General features: G+C 47.0%; 1 protein-coding gene across 2 annotated transcripts in view; it reads left to right on the top strand.

Annotated features, from left to right (window-relative positions):
- The window catches only part of ltk (leukocyte receptor tyrosine kinase), a 109393-nt gene that overhangs the window by 48237 nt on the left and 47748 nt on the right, over nt 1-13408 (top strand). The gene's annotated exons all lie outside the window — the stretch shown is intronic.

The raw sequence follows: 13408 nt of genomic DNA, 5'->3' as shown, positions 1-13408 counted from the left end.
CTTCTCTCTACTGTGTATCTCAGTCAGTTCCTTATCTCTGCTGTGTGTCTCAGTCAGTTCCTTCTCTCTACTGTGTGTCTCAGTCAGTTCCTTCTCTCTACTGTGTCCTCAGTCAGTTCCTTCTCTCTACTGTGTGTCTCCTTAGTGTCCTTCTCTCTAGTGTCAGTCAGTTCCTTCTCTCTACTGTGTGTCTCAGTCAGTTCCTTCTCTCTACTGTGTGTCTCAGTCAGTTCCTTCTCTCTGTGTCTCAGTCAGTTCCTTCTCTCTACTGTGTCTCAGTCAGTTCCTTCTCTGTGTCTCTCTTCCTTCTTCTCTACTGTGTCTCAGTCAGTTCCTTCTCTCTACTGTGTCTCAGTCAGTTCCTTCTCTCTACTGTGTGTCTCAGTCAGTTCCTTCTCTCTGTGTGTCTCAGTCAGTTCCTTCTCTCTACTGTGTGTCTCAGTCAGTTCCTTCTCTCTACTGTGTGTCCAGTCAGTTCCTTCTCTCTACTGTGTCCTCAGTCAGTTCCTTCTCTCTACTGTGTGTCTCAGTCAGTTCCTTCTCTCTGTGTGTCCTCAGTCAGTTCCTTCTCTCTACTGTGTCTCAGTCAGTTCCTTCTCTCTGTGTGTCTCAGTCAGTTCCTTCTCTCTGTGTGTCTCAGTCAGTTCCTTCTCTCTGTGTGTCTGTGTCCTCAGTCAGTTCCTTCTCTCTGTGTGTCTCTCAGTTCCTTCTCTCTACTGTGTCTCAGTCAGTTCCTTCTCTCTACTGTGTGTCTCAGTCAGTTCCTTCTCTCTACTGTGTGTCTCAGTCAGTTCCTTCTCTCTACTGTGTCTCAGTCAGTTCCTTCTCTCTACTGTGTCTCAGTCAGTTCCTTCTCTCTCTACTGTGTCTCAGTCAGTTCCTTCTCTCTACTGTGTGTCTCAGTCAGTTCCTTCTCTCTACTGTGTGTCTCAGTCAGTTCCTTCTCTCTACTGTGTCTCAGTCAGTTCCTTCTCTCTACTGTGTGTCTCAGTCAGTTCCTTCTCTCTGTGTGTCCTTCAGTTCCTTCTCTACTGTGTCTCAGTCAGTTCCTTCTCTCTGTGTGTCTCAGTCAGTTCCTTCTCTCTACTGTGTCTCAGTCAGTTCCTTCTCTCTGTGTGTCCTCAGTTCCTTCTCTCTACTGTGTCTCAGTCAGTTCCTTCTCTCTACTGTGTGTCTCTAGTCAGTTCCTTCAGTTCCTTCTCTACTGTGTCTCAGTCAGTTCCTTCTCTCTGTGTGTCTCAGTCAGTTCCTTCTCTCTACTGTGTGTCTCAGTCAGTTCCTTCTCTCTGTGTGTCAGTTCCTTCTCTCTAGTGTGTCCTAGTTCCTTCTCTCTACTGTGTGTCTCAGTCAGTTCCTTCTCTCTACTGTGTCTCAGTCAGTTCCTTCTCTCTACTGTGTGTCTCAGTCAGTTCCTTCTCTCTGTGTGTCTCAGTCAGTTCCTTCTCTCTACTGTGTGTCTCAGTCAGTTCCTTCTCTCTACTGTGTGTCTCAGTCAGTTCCTTCTCTCTGTGTGTCTGTGTTCCTTCTCTACTGTGTGTCTCAGTCAGTTCCTTCTCTCTGTGTGTCTCAGTCAGTTCCTTCTCTCTACTGTGTGTCCTCAGTCAGTTCCTTCTCTGTGTGTGTCCTAGTCAGTTCCTTCTCTCTACTGTGTCTCAGTCAGTTCCTTCTCTCTACTGTGTCTCAGTCCTTCAGTTCCTTCTCTCTACTGTGTCTCAGTCAGTTCCTTCTCTCTACTGTGTGTCTCAGTCAGTTCCTTCTCTCTGTGTGTCTCAGTCAGTTCCTTCTCTCTACTGTGTCTCAGTCAGTTCCTTCTCTACTGTGTCTCAGTCAGTTCCTTCTCTCTACTGTGTGTCAGTCAGTTCCTTCTCTCTACTGTGTGTCCTCAGTCAGTTCCTTCTCTGTGTGTCTAGTCAGTTCCTTCTCTCTGTCAGTTCCTTCTCTCTACTGTGTCTCAGTCAGTTCCTTCTCTCTACTGTGTGTCTCAGTCAGTTCCTTCTCTCTGTGTGTCTCAGTCAGTTCCTTCTCTGTGTGTCTCAGTCAGTTCCTTCTCTCTACTGTGTGTCAGTCAGTTCCTTCTCTCTGTGTGTCTCAGTCAGTTCCTTCTCTCTACTGTGTCTCAGTCAGTTCCTTCTCTCTGTGTCCTCAGTCAGTTCCTTCTCTCTACTGTGTGTCTCAGTCAGTTCCTTCTCTCTACTGTGTCCTCAGTCAGTTCCTTCTCTCTACTGTGTGTCCTCAGTCAGTTCCTTCTCTCTGTGTCCTCAGTCAGTTCCTTCTCTCTACTGTGTCTCAGTCTGTCTCTCTGTGTGTCTCAGTCAGTTCCTTCTCTCTACTGTGTCTCAGTCAGTTCCTTCTCTCTGTGTCTCAGTTCCTTCTCTCTACTGTGTGTCCTTCTCTCTGTCAGTTCCTTCTCTCTACTGTGTCTCAGTCAGTTCCTTTCCTTCTCTGTGTGTCTCAGTCAGTTCCTTCTCTCTACTGTGTCTCAGTCAGTTCCTTCTCTCTACTGTGTGTCTCAGTCAGTTCCTTCTCTCTACTGTGTGTCTCAGTCAGTTCCTTCTCTCTACTGTGTCTCCTAGTCAGTTCCTTCTCTCTACTGTGTCTCAGTCAGTTCCTTCTCTCTACTGTGTCCTCAGTCAGTTCCTTCTCTCTACTGTGTCTCAGTCAGTTCCTTCTCTCTGTGTCCTTCAGTTCCTTCTCTCACTGTGTGTCTCAGTCAGTTCCTTCTCTCTACTGTGTCTCAGTCAGTTCCTTCTCTCTGTCTGTGTCTCAGTCAGTTCCTTCTCTCTACTGTGTCTCAGTCAGTTCCTTCTCTCTGTGTGTCTGTCAGTTCCTTCTCTCTACTGTGTCTCAGTCAGTTCCTTCTCTCTACTGTGTCTCAGTCAGTTCCTTCTCTCTACTGTGTGTCTCAGTCAGTTCCTTCTCTCTACTGTGTGTCCTAGTCTCAGTGTGTCAGTTCCTTCTCTCTGTGTGTCTCAGTCAGTTCCTTCTCTCTACTGTGTGTCTCAGTCAGTTCCTTCTCTCTACTGTGTGTCTCAGTCAGTTCCTTCTCTCTACTGTGTGTCTCAGTCAGTTCCTTCTCTCTACTGTGTCTCAGTCAGTTCCTTCTCTCTACTGTGTGTCTCAGTCAGTTCCTTCTCTCTCTGTGTCTCAGTCAGTTCCTTCTCTCTACTGTGTGTCTCAGTCAGTTCCTTCTCTCTACTGTGTCTCAGTCAGTTCCTTCTCTCTACTGTGTGTCTCAGTCAGTTCCTTCTCTCTACTGTGTCTCAGTCAGTTCCTTCTCTGTGTGTCTCAGTCAGTTCCTTCTCTCTACTGTGTGTCTCAGTCAGTTCCTTCTCTCTACTGTGTCTCAGTCAGTTCCTTCTCTCTGTGTGTCTCAGTCTGTGTGTCTCAGTCAGTTCCTTCTCTCTACTGTGTCTCAGTCAGTTCCTTCTCTCTACTGTGTGTCTCAGTCAGTTCCTTCTCTCTACTGTGTGTCCAGTCAGTTCCTTCTCTCTACTGTGTCTCAGTCAGTTCCTTCTCTCTACTGTGTGTCTCAGTCAGTTCCTTCTCTCCTTCCTTCTCTACTGTGTGTCTCAGTCAGTTCCTTCTCTCTACTGTGTCTCAGTCCTTCTCTCTGTCAGTTCCTTCTCTACTGTGTGTCTCAGTCAGTTCCTTCTCTCTACTGTGTCTCAGTCAGTTCCTTCTCTCTACTGTGTGTCTCAGTCAGTTCCTTCTCTCTCTGTGTCTGTGTCCTCAGTGTGTCAGTTCCTTCTCTCTGTGTGTCTCAGTCAGTGTGTCTCAGTCAGTTCCTTCTCTCTGTTCCTTCTCTCTCCTTCTCTCTGTGTGTCTCAGTCAGTTCCTTCTCTCTACTGTGTGTCTCAGTCAGTTCCTTCTCTCTACTGTGTCTCAGTCAGTTCCTTCTCTCTACTGTGTCTCAGTCAGTTCCTTCTCTCTACTGTGTCTCAGTCAGTTCCTTCTCTCTACTGTGTCTCAGTCAGTCCTTCTCTCTACTGTGTGTCTCAGTCAGTCCTCCAGTCAGTTCCTCTCTGTGTGTCTCAGTCAGTTCCTTCTCTCTGTGTGTCTCAGTCAGTTCCTTCTCTCTACTGTGTCCTCAGTCAGTTCCTTCTCTCTACTGTGTGTCTCAGTCAGTTCCTTCTCTCTGTGTGTCTCAGTCTGTGTGTCTCAGTCAGTTCCTTCTCTCTGTGTGTCTGTCAGTTCCTTCTCTCTGTGTCTCAGTCAGTTCCTTCTCTCTGTGTCTCAGTGTGTCTCTCAGTCAGTTCCTTCTCTCTGTGTGTCACTGTGTGTCTCAGTCAGTTCCTTCTCTCTGTGTGTCTCAGTCAGTTCCTTCTCTCTGTGTCTCAGTCAGTTCCTTCTCTCTACTGTGTCTCAGTCAGTTCCTTCTCTCTGTGTGTCTCAGTCAGTTCCTTCTCTCTACTGTGTGTCTCAGTCAGTTCCTTCTCTCTAGTGTCTCAGTCAGTTCCTTCTCTCTACTGTGTGTCTCAGTCAGTTCCTTCTCTCTGTGTGTCTCAGTCAGTTCCTTCTCTACTGTGTGTCTCAGTCAGTTCCTTCTCTCTGTGTGTCTCAGTCAGTTCCTTCTCTCTACTGTGTGTCTCAGTCAGTTCCTTCTCTCTACTGTGTGTCTCAGTCAGTTCCTTCTCTCTACTGTGTGTCTCAGTCAGTTCCTTCTCTCTACTGTGTCTCAGTCAGTTCCTTCTCTCTGTGTGTCTCAGTCAGTTCCTTCTCTCTGTGTGTCCTCAGTCAGTTCCTTCTCTCTGTGTGTCTCAGTCAGTTCCTTCTCTCTGTGTGTCTCAGTCAGTTCCTTCTCTACTGTGTCCTTCAGTTCCTTCTCTCTGTGTGTCTCAGTCAGTTCCTTCTCTCTACTGTGTGTCTCAGTCAGTTCCTTCTCTCTACTGTGTGTCTCAGTCAGTTCCTTCTCTCTGTGTGTCTCAGTCAGTTCCTTCTCTCTACTGTGTGTCTCAGTCAGTTCCTTCTCTCTGTGTGTCTCAGTCAGTTCCTTCTCTCTGTGTCTCAGTCAGTTCCTTCTCTCTACTGTGTCTTCAGTCCTTCTCTCTACTGTGTCTCAGTCAGTTCCTTCTCTCTACTGTGTGTCTCAGTCAGTTCCTTCTCTCTACTGTGTGTCTCAGTCAGTTCCTTCTCTCTACTGTCTCAGTCAGTTCCTTCTCTCTACTGTGTGTCTCAGTCAGTTCCTTCTCTCTGTGTGTCTCAGTCAGTTCCTTCTCTCTGTGTGTCTCAGTCAGTTCCTTCTCTCTACTGTGTGTCTCAGTCAGTTCCTTCTCTCTGTGTGTCTCAGTCAGTTCCTTCTCTCTACTGTGTCTCAGTCAGTTCCTTCTCTCTAGTGTCAGTCAGTTCCTTCTCTCTGTGTGTCTCAGTCAGTTCCTTCTCTCTGTGTGTCTCAGTCAGTTCCTTCTCTCTACTGTGTCTCAGTCAGTTCCTTCTCTCTACTGTGTGTCTCAGTCAGTTCCTTCTCTCTACTGTGTCTCAGTCAGTTCCTTCTCTCTGTGTGTCTCAGTCAGTTTCTTCTGTGTGTCTCCTTCTCTCTGTGTGTCTCAGTCAGTTCCTTCTCTCTACTGTGTCTCAGTCAGTTCCTTCTCTCTACTGTGTGTCTCAGTCAGTTCCTTCTCTCTACTGTGTGTCTCAGTCAGTTCCTTCCTTCTCTACTGTGTGTCTCAGTCAGTTCCTTCTCTCTGTGTGTCTCAGTCAGTTCCTTCTCTCTGTGTGTCTCAGTCAGTTCCTTCTCTCTTGTGTCTCAGTCAGTTCCTTCTCTCTGTGTGTCTCAGTCAGTTCCTTCTCTCTACTGTGTCTCAGTCAGTTCCTTCTCTCTACTGTGTGTCTCAGTCAGTTCCTTCTCTCTACTGTGTGTCTCAGTCAGTTCCTTCTCTCTACTGTGTCTCAGTCAGTTCCTTCTCTACTGTGTGTCTCAGTCAGTTCCTTCTCTCTACTGTGTGTCTCAGTCAGTTCCTTCTCTCTGTGTGTCTCAGTCAGTTCCTTCTCTCTACTGTGTCTCAGTCAGTTCCTTCTCTCTACTGTGTCTCAGTCAGTTCCTTCTCTACTGTGTGTCTCAGTTTCCTTCTCTCTACTGTGTGTCTCAGTCAGTTCCTTCTCTCTGTGTGTCTCAGTCAGTTCCTTCTCTCTAGTGTCTCAGTTTCCTTCTCTCTACTGTGTCTCAGTCAGTTCCTTCTCTCTACTGTGTCTCAGTCAGTTCCTTCTCTCTACTGTGTGTCTCAGTCAGTTCCTTCTCTCTACTGTGTGTCTCAGTCAGTTCCTTCTCTCTACTGTGTCTCAGTCAGTTCCTTCTCTCTACTGTGTCTCAGTCAGTTCCTTCTCTCTACTGTGTCTCAGTCAGTTCCTTCTCTCTACTGTGTGTCTCAGTCAGTTCCTTCTCTCTACTGTGTGTCTCAGTCAGTTCCTTCTCTCTACTGTGTCTCAGTCAGTTCCTTCTCTCTACTGTGTGTCTCAGTCAGTTCCTTCTCTACTGTGTCTCAGTCAGTTCCTTCTCTCTGTGTGTCTCAGTCCTCAGTCAGTTTCCTTCTCTCTGTGTGTCTCAGTCAGTTCCTTCTCTCTACTGTGTCCTCAGTCAGTCCTTCTCTCTACTGTGTGTCAGTCAGTTCCTTCTCTCTACTGTGTGTCTCAGTCAGTTCCTTCTCTCTGTGTCCTCAGTCAGTTCCTTCTCTCTGTGTGTCTCAGTCAGTTCCTTCTCTCTGTGTGTCTCAGTCAGTTCCTTCTCTCTACTGTGTCTCAGTCAGTTCCTTCTCTCTCAGTCAGTTCCTTCTCTCTACTGTGTCTCAGTCAGTTCCTTCTCTCTACTGTGTCTCAGTCAGTTCCTTCTCTCTACTGTGTCTCAGTCAGTTCCTTCTCTCTACTGTGTCTCAGTCAGTTCCTTCTCTCTACTGTGTGTCTCAGTCAGTTCCTTCTCTCTACTGTGTCTCAGTCAGTTCCTTCTCTACTGTGTGTCTCAGTCAGTTCCTTCTCTCTACTGTGTGTCTCAGTCAGTTCCTTCTCTCTACTGTGTGTCTCAGTCAGTTCCTTCTCTCTACTGTGTGTCTCAGTCAGTTCCTTCTCTCTACTGTGTGTCTCAGTCAGTTCCTTCTCTCTGTGTGTGTCTCAGTCAGTTCCTTCTCTCTACTGTGTCTCAGTCAGTTCCTTCTCTCTACTGTGTGTCCAGTCAGTTCCTTCTCTCTGTGTGTCTCAGTCAGTTCCTTCTCTCTACTGTGTGTCTCAGTCAGTTCCTTCTCTCTACTGTGTGTCCTCAGTCAGTTCCTTCTCTCTACTGTGTCTCAGTCAGTTCCTTCTCTCTACTGTGTGTCTCAGTCAGTTCCTTCTCTCTACTGTGTCTCAGTCAGTCCTTCTCTCTGTGTGTCTCAGTCAGTTCCTTCTCTCTACTGTGTCTCAGTCAGTTCCTTCTCTCTGTGTGTCTCAGTCAGTTCCTTCTCTCTGTGTGTCTCAGTCAGTTCCTTCTCTACTGTGTGTCTCAGTCAGTTCCTTCTCTCTACTGTGTGTCTCAGTCAGTTCCTTCTCTCTACTGTGTGTCTCAGTCAGTTCCTTCTCTCTACTGTGTCTCAGTCAGTTCCTTCTCTCTACTGTGTGTCTCAGTCAGTTCCTTCTCTCTACTGTGTGTCTCAGTCAGTTCCTTCTCTCTACTGTGTCTCAGTCAGTTCCTTCTCTCTACTGTGTGTCTCAGTCAGTTCCTTCTCTCTGTGTGTCTCAGTCAGTTCCTTCTCTCTACTGTGTCTCAGTCAGTTCCTTCTCTCTACTGTGTGTCTCAGTCAGTTCCTTCTCTCTACTGTGTCTCAGTCAGTTCCTTCTCTCTACTGTGTCTCAGTCAGTTCCTTCTCTCTACTGTGTGTCTCTCAGTTCCTTCTCTCTACTGTGTGTCTCAGTCAGTTCCTTCTCTCTACTGTGTGTCTCAGTCAGTTCCTTCTCTCTACTGTGTGTCTCAGTCAGTTCCTTCTCTCTACTGTGTGTCTCAGTCAGTTCCTTCTCTCTGTGTGTCTCAGTCAGTTCCTTCTCTCTACTGTGTCTCAGTCAGTTCCTTCTCTCTACTGTGTGTCTCAGTCAGTTCCTTCTCTCTACTGTGTGTCTCAGTCAGTTCCTTCTCTCTGTGTGTCTCAGTCAGTTCCTTCTCTCTACTGTGTCTCAGTCAGTTCCTTCTCTCTACTGTGTGTCTCAGTCAGTTCCTTCTCTCTACTGTGTCTCAGTCAGTTCCTTCTCTCTGTGTGTCTCAGTCAGTTCCTTCTCTCTGTGTGTCTCAGTCAGTTCCTTCTCTCTACTGTGTGTCTCAGTCAGTTCCTTCTCTCTGTGTGTCTCAGTCAGTTCCTTCTCTCTACTGTGTCTCAGTCAGTTCCTTCTCTCTACTGTGTCTCAGTCCTTCTCTCTGTGTGTCTCAGTCAGTTCCTTCTCTCTACTGTGTCTCAGTCAGTTCCTTCTCTCTACTGTGTCTCAGTCAGTTCCTTCTCTCTACTGTGTGTCTCAGTCAGTTCCTTCTCTCTACTGTGTGTCTCAGTCAGTTCCTTCTCTCTACTGTGTCTCAGTCAGTTCCTTCTCTCTACTGTGTGTCTCAGTCAGTTCCTTCTCTCTACTGTGTGTCTCAGTCAGTTCCTTCTCTCTACTGTGTCTCAGTCAGTTCCTTCTCTCTACTGTGTCTCAGTCAGTTCCTTCTCTCTACTGTGTGTCTCAGTCAGTTCCTTCTCTCTACTGTGTGTCTCAGTCAGTTCCTTCTCTCTACTGTGTCTCAGTCAGTTCCTTCTCTCTACTGTGTGTCTCAGTCAGTTCCTTCTCTCTACTGTGTCTCAGTCAGTTCCTTCTCTCTACTGTGTCTCAGTCAGTTCCTTCTCTCTACTGTGTGTCTCAGTCAGTTCCTTCTCTCTACTGTGTGTCTCAGTCAGTTCCTTCTCTCTGTGTGTCTCAGTCAGTTCCTTCTCTCTACTGTGTCTCAGTCAGTTCCTTCTCTCTACTGTGTGTCTCAGTCAGTTCCTTCTCTCTACTGTGTCTCAGTCAGTTCCTTCTCTCTGTGTGTCTCAGTCAGTTCCTTCTCTCTACTGTGTGTCTCAGTCAGTTCCTTCTCTCTACTGTGTGTCTCAGTCAGTTCCTTCTCTCTACTGTGTCTCAGTCAGTTCCTTCTCTCTACTGTGTGTCTCAGTCAGTTCCTTCTCTCTACTGTGTGTCTCAGTCAGTTCCTTCTCTCTACTGTGTCTCAGTCAGTTCCTTCTCTCTACTGTGTCTCAGTCAGTTCCTTCTCTCTGTGTGTCTCAGTCAGTTCCTTCTCTCTACTGTGTGTCTCAGTCAGTTCCTTCTCTCTACTGTGTGTCTCAGTCAGTTCCTTCTCTCTACTGTGTGTCTGTCAGTTCCTTCTCTCTACTGTGTCTCAGTCAGTTCCTTCTCTCTGTGTGTCTCAGTCAGTTCCTTCTCTCTGTGTGTCTCAGTCAGTTCCTTCTCTCTGTGTGTCTCAGTCAGTTCCTTCTCTCTACTGTGTCTCAGTCAGTTCCTTCTCTCTACTGTGTCTCAGTCAGTTCCTTCTCTCTACTGTGTCTCAGTCAGTTCCTTCTCTCTGTGTGTCTCAGTCAGTTCCTTCTCTCTACTGTGTGTCTCAGTCAGTTCCTTCTTCTCTCTTCCTTCTCTCTACTGTGTGTCTCAGTCAGTTCCTTCTCTCTACTGTGTGTCTCAGTCAGTTCCTTCTCTCTACTGTGTGTCAGTCAGTTCCTTCTCTCTACTGTGTGTCTCAGTCAGTTCCTTCTCTCTACTGTGTCTCAGTCAGTTCCTTCTCTCTACTGTGTGTCTCAGTCAGTTCCTTCTCTCTACTGTGTGTCTCAGTCAGTTCCTTCTCTCTACTGTGTGTCTCAGTCAGTTCCTTCTCTCTACTGTGTGTCTCAGTCAGTTCCTTCTCTCTGTGTCTCAGTCAGTTCCTTCTCTCTACTGTGTGTCTCAGTCAGTTCCTTCTCTCTACTGTGTCTCAGTCCTTCAGTCTCAGTTTCCTTCTCTCTACTGTGTGTCTCAGTCAGTTCCTTCTCTCTGTGTGTCTCAGTCAGTTCCTTCTCTCTACTGTGTCTCAGTCAGTTCCTTCTCTCTACTGTGTGTCTCAGTCAGTTCCTTCTCTCTCTGTGTCTCAGTCAGTTCCTTCTCTCTGTGTGTCTCAGTCAGTTCCTTCTCTCTACTGTGTGTCTCAGTCAGTTCCTTCTCTCTGTGTGTCTCAGTCAGTTCCTTCTCTCTACTGTGTGTCTCAGTCAGTTCCTTCTCTCTGTGTGTCTCAGTCTGTGTCTCTCAGTCAGTTCCTTCTCTCTGTGTGTCTCAGTCAGTTCCTTCTCTCTACTGTGTGTCTCAGTCAGTTCCTTCTCTCTACTGTGTCTCAGTCAGTTCCTTCTCTCTACTGTGTCTCAGTCAGTTCCTTCTCTCTCTCAGTCAGTTCCTTCTCTCTACTGTGTGTCTCAGTCAGTTCCTTCTCTCTGTGTGTCTCAGTCAGTTCCTTCTCTCTGTGTGTCTGTCAGTTCCTTCTCTCTGTGTGTCTCAGTCAGTTCCTTCTCTCTGTGTCTCAGTCAGTTCCTTCTCTCTGTGTCTCAGTCAGTTCCTTCTCTCTACTGTGTCTCAGTCAGTTCCTTCTCTCTACTGTGTCTCAGTCAGTTCCTTCTCTCTACTGTGTGTCTCAGTCAGTTCCTTCTCTCTGTGTGTCTCAGTCAGTTCCTTCTCTCTACTGTGTCTCAGTCAGTTCCTTCTCTCTACTGTGTCTCTCCTTCTCTCTACTGTGTCTCAGTCAGTTCCTTCTCTCTACTGTGTCTCAGTCAGTTCCTTCTCTCTACTGTGTGTCTCAGTCAGTTCCTTCTCTCTACTGTGTGTCTCAGTCAGTTCCTTCTCTCTACTGTGTGTCTCAGTCAGTTCCTTCTCTCTACTGTGTGTCTCAGTCAGTTCCTTCTCTCTGTGTGTCTCAGTCAGTTCCTTCTCTCTCTCTCAGTTCCTTCTCTCTGTGTGTCTTAGTCAGTTCCTTCTCTCTGTGTGTCTCAGTCAGTTCCTTCTCTCTACTGTGTCTCAGTCAGTTCCTTCTCTCTACTGTGTGTCTCAGTCAGTTCCTTCTCTCTACTGTGTGTCTCAGTCAGTTCCTTCTCTCTACTGTGTGTCTCAGTCAGTTCCTTCTCTCTACTGTGTCTCAGTCAGTTCCTTCTCTCTACTGTGTGTCTCAGTCAGTTCCTTCTCTCTGTGTGTCTCAGTAAGTTCCTTCTCTCTACTGTGTGTCTCAGTCAGTTCCTTCTCTCTAGTCTGTGTGTCTCAGTCAGTTTCTCTCTACTGTGTGTCTCTCAGTTCCTTCTCTCTACTGTGTGTCTCAGTCAGTTCCTTCTCTCTACTGTGTGTCTCAGTCAGTTCCTTCTCTCTACTGTGTCTCAGTCTTCCTTCTCTCTGTGTGTTCCTTCCTTCTCTACTGTGTGTCTCAGTCAGTTCCTTCTCTCTACTGTGTCTCAGTCAGTTCCTTCTCTCTACTGTGTGTCTCAGTCAGTTCCTTCTCTCTACTGTGTCTCAGTCAGTTCCTTCTCTCTACTGTGTCTCAGTCAGTTCCTTCTCTCTACTGTGTCTCAGTCAGTTCCTTCTCTCTACTGTGTGTCTCAGTCAGTTCCTTCTCTCTCTGTGTCTCAGTCAGTTCCTTCTCTCTACTGTGTGTCTCAGTCAGTTCCTTCTCTCTAGTGTGTCAGTCAGTTCCTTCTCTCTACTGTGTGTCTCAGTCAGTTCCTTCTCTCTACTGTGTCTCAGTCAGTTCCTTCTCTCTACTGTGTCTCAGTCAGTTCCTTCTCTCTACTGTGTGTCTCAGTCAGTTCCTTCTCTCTACTGTGTGTCTCAGTCAGTTCCTTCTCTCTACTGTGTGTCTCAGTCAGTTCCTTCTCTCTGTGTGTCTCAGTCAGTTCCTTCTCTCTGTGTGTCTCAGTCAGTTCCTTCTCTCTCTGTGTGTCTCAGTCAGTTCCTTCTCTCTACTGTGTCTCAGTCAGTTCCTTCTCTCTACTGTGTCTCAGTCAGTTCCTTCTCTCTGTGTGTCTCAGTCAGTTCCTTCTCTCTACTGTGTCTCAGTCTCAGTCAGTTCCTTCTCTCTACTGTGTCTCAGTCAGTTCCTTCTCTCTACTGTGTCTCAGTCAGTTCCTTCTCTCTACTGTGTCTCAGTCAGTTCCTTCTCTCTACTGTGTGTCTCAGTCAGTTCCTTCTCTCTACTGTGTCTCAGTCAGTTCCTTCTCTCTACTGTGTGTCTCAGTCAGTTCCTTCTCTCTACTGTGTGTCTCAGTCAGTTCCTTCTCTCTACTGTGTGTCTCAGTCAGTTCCTTCTCTCTACTGTGTCTCAGTCAGTTCCTTCTCTCTACTGTGTGTCTCAGTCAGTTCCTTCTCTCTACTGTGTCTCAGTCAGTTCCTTCTCTCTACTGTGTCTCAGTCAGTTCCTTCTCTCTACTGTCTCAGTCAGTTCCTTCCTCTCTACTGTGTGTCTCAGTCAGTTCCTTCTCTCTGTGTGTCTCAGTCAGTTCCTTCTCTCTGTGTGTCTCAGTCAGTTCCTTCTCTCTGTGTGTCTCAGTCAGTTCCTTCTCTCTACTGTGTCTCAGTCAGTTCCTTCTCTCTACTGTGTGTCTCAGTCAGTTCCTTCTCTCTGTGTGTCTCAGTCAGTTCCTTCTCTCTACTGTGTGTCTCAGTCAGTTCCTTCTCTCTGTGTGTCTCAGTCAGTTCCTTCTCTCTACTGTGTGTCTCAGTCAGTTCCTTCTCTCTACTGTGTCTCAGTCAGTTCCTTCTCTCTACTGTGTGTCTCAGTCAGTTCCTTCTCTCTACTGTGTCTCAGTCAGTTCCTTCTCTCTACTGTGTCTCAGTCAGTTCCTTCTCTCTACTGTGTGTCTCAGTCAGTTCCTTCTCTCTGTGTGTCTCAGTCAGTTCCTTCTCTCTACTGTGTCTCAGTCAGTTCCTTCTCTCTACTGTGTCTCAGTCAGTTCCTTCTCTCTACTGTGTCTCAGTCAGTTCCTTCTCTCTACTGTGTCTCAGTCAGTTCCTTCTCTCTACTGTGTGTCTCAGTCAGTTCCTTCTCTCTACTGTGTGTCTCAGTCAGTTCCTTCTCTCTACTGTGTCTCAGTCAGTTCCTTCTCTCTACTGTGTGTCTCAGTCAGTTCCTTCTCTCTACTGTGTGTCTCAGTCAGTTCCTTCTCTCTACTGTGTGTCTCAGTCAGTTCCTTCTCTCTACTGTGTCTCAGTCAGTTCCTTCTCTCTACTGTGTGTCTCAGTCAGTTCCTTCTCTCTACTGTGTCTCAGTCAGTTCCTTCTCTCTACTGTGTCTCAGTCAGTTCCTTCTCTCTACTGTGTCTCAGTCAGTTCCTTCTCTCTACTGTGTGTCTCAGTCAGTTCCTTCAGTCTCAGTTTCCTTCTCTCTACTGTGTGTCTCAGTCAGTTCCTTCTCTCTACTGTGTGTCTCAGT

Source organism: Oncorhynchus tshawytscha, linkage group LG08, assembly GCF_018296145.1.
Source record: "Oncorhynchus tshawytscha isolate Ot180627B linkage group LG08, Otsh_v2.0, whole genome shotgun sequence".
Lineage (NCBI taxonomy): Eukaryota > Metazoa > Chordata > Actinopteri > Salmoniformes > Salmonidae > Oncorhynchus > Oncorhynchus tshawytscha.
The sequence above is the reverse complement of the archived record's forward strand: the minus strand, read 5'-3'. Positions and strand labels throughout refer to the sequence as shown.